Source organism: Bombus huntii, unplaced genomic scaffold (assembly GCF_024542735.1).
Source record: "Bombus huntii isolate Logan2020A unplaced genomic scaffold, iyBomHunt1.1 ctg00000100.1, whole genome shotgun sequence".
NCBI lineage: Eukaryota > Metazoa > Arthropoda > Insecta > Hymenoptera > Apidae > Bombus > Bombus huntii.
In genome coordinates, this window is record NW_026099354.1 from 86,110 (window position 1) to 88,619 (window position 2,510).

Sequence of the window (2,510 nt, forward strand, 5' to 3'; positions counted from 1 at the left end):
CACGTCCTCTGCTCGTATTGCCTTTGTTCCCTCTTCCTCTGTTTCGACCACGTGTTGGCCCATGCCAATAGCCGTTACTGCTTCCCGCTTGGACGCCATTTTGACACTCTCTCGCAAAGTGTCCTAATCTTCCACATCTGAAGCATCCTTCCTTTTTTGCAGAAAAGGCGTTGGTTTGCCTTTCTCCTCGATTGGATTTATTTTTCTTCTCTGCTATCTCTATTTTATTTTTTACATACGCTACCGTTTGATCCTCTTCTTTCAATGCGTCTATTATGTCCGCTATGTAGCTGTATTCTTCGGGTAACGTATTCAGCATGTAATTCAGCTTTTCCCTCTCACTTACTTGTGCGCCCGCACTTTTTAATTCATTGATTAATTTCTCAAAATCGTTAAAGAATGATGCTGAATCACTGTAGTTCTCCAGTCTTATGTTTTCCAATCTCCTTCTGCATACGATCTGCAGTGCCGTCGACTCTTTCAAGTACATTTCATCGAACCTTTTTATTATATCATACGCCGTTTTTCCTTCCCTAACATACTCCAATTGTCTGTTCGATATTGCACTATAAATTATATTAATCGCCTTCAAATCCTTTTTGTCCCAGTCTTCATCGTCTCTTTCGTTCTTCATTCTAGTTGTAACAACCTCGCATTCCTTATATTTGAAAAACATCGTGATTCTTTGCTTCCACATTCCATAATCCTCACCATCGAATATAGGTATCATGATTTCCGATCTCTCCATTTTAATTGATTCTTCTTTTTTTCTTTTCTTACTCAAGCGTTCCTACGTGCTCGAAGAATATTTTTTCCTCTGAAAGTTTTTTTTTCTTTACTGAAAACTCACTCGCAAGATCGTAACCACGCACTAAATATCTTGCAAAACTAGTAACCACGCTCTGCTACCATGTTAAGGAAATTCGAGGATTTGGGAATACAAATTATTGACTATATTTCCCACACAACAGTTATACATCTATATTACTCTCTGAAGAACGTCTTGCACGCACGCTTGTCGCCAACCGACTATCCTAGATTCTTCTAACATCTGGCAACAGTCTTTTGTCTCCACTAAGACCTTGACGCCCTCTGGCTCTTACACACACACTCTCATGTACAGTGTAAATGTATCACTTCCCTAACAGTAAAATGTTACAACTGTAATGGAAACCACCCAGCCAGCTATAAAGGATGCGAAATCAGAAAACAATCACAACGTAAACAGTTTCCACCACTTGGCAATAGATCAATCAATAACTACCAACCACAACAAAGTATAACGGATAATTAAGCAACATTGAAAGCACAAAATGAACCAAAAGCTATAAACGGAAACACCGATCCCCAAGGAAACCGCAGCTACGCGCAAGTAACCCAAAACATTAGACAAACAACGCCCACAAACAAACAGAATCAAAGCAACAACACCGAAGACGATACAGAAATCAAAGAAATGCTCAAACAATCCATTAAAGGTACAGAGATATTAAGAAAAATGGTAAGTGAGAAAAACACAATACTAAGGCAACAAGTACAACAAACAACAGTCATGTTACTACTCACAAACTTGCTAAGTAAAAAATAAAAATGGACATGCTTGAAATAGCAGCATGGAACTCTAACGGACTATAACAAAGGGCCCTAGAAACTAAAACATTCCTGTATAATAATAATATCGACATACTACTCGTATCGGAAACACACTTCACTATAAAAAGTTACATAAAAATACCGTACTACACAATATATGATACCAAGCATCCCTCAGGAAAATCACACGGAGGGACCGCAGTAATAATAAGAAACGACATTAAACACCACTAACACAGCCAAGCTAGTAAGGAATATATACAAGCAACCACCGTTACTGTACAAACTAGCAGCAACCATTTACAGTTGTCAGCAGTATATGTACCACCGCGACACAAAATGACATCACAAACGTGGGAAGAGTACTTTCAACACTTAGGTGACAAGTATATCGCAACGGGAGACTACAATGTAAACCACACGCTATGGGGATCAAGAATTACCACACCTCGAGGTAGAACCCTGGAAAAATACATTAACAACAACCTCAATATATTATCCACAGGAAGACATACTGGCCGACAGACCTGAGCAAAATACCTGGCCTACTCGATTTTGCAGTTACAAAGGGACTAAACGCAAATAAACTAAAAATAACACCCAGCCTCATTGCATACAGCCCAATTGCTTACAGAAACAAATTAATACTTTATAGCAATCCAGGGACACTATGCAACAGAACAACCAAATGGCAAATTTTTAAAGAAATAATCGAGAGCAAAACCAGTTGCAGCATCCCATTGGAAACACCCGAACACGTCGAACAGGCAGTAACACCATTGACAGAAACTATCCAAGAAGCATCATGGACAACCACTATACCTGAACCAACCAACAGACAAACAAAAATAATTCCATCAGACATACTTGAAAAAATTAGAGAAAAAAGAAAAGCGAAAGCAAAATGGCAAAAACAT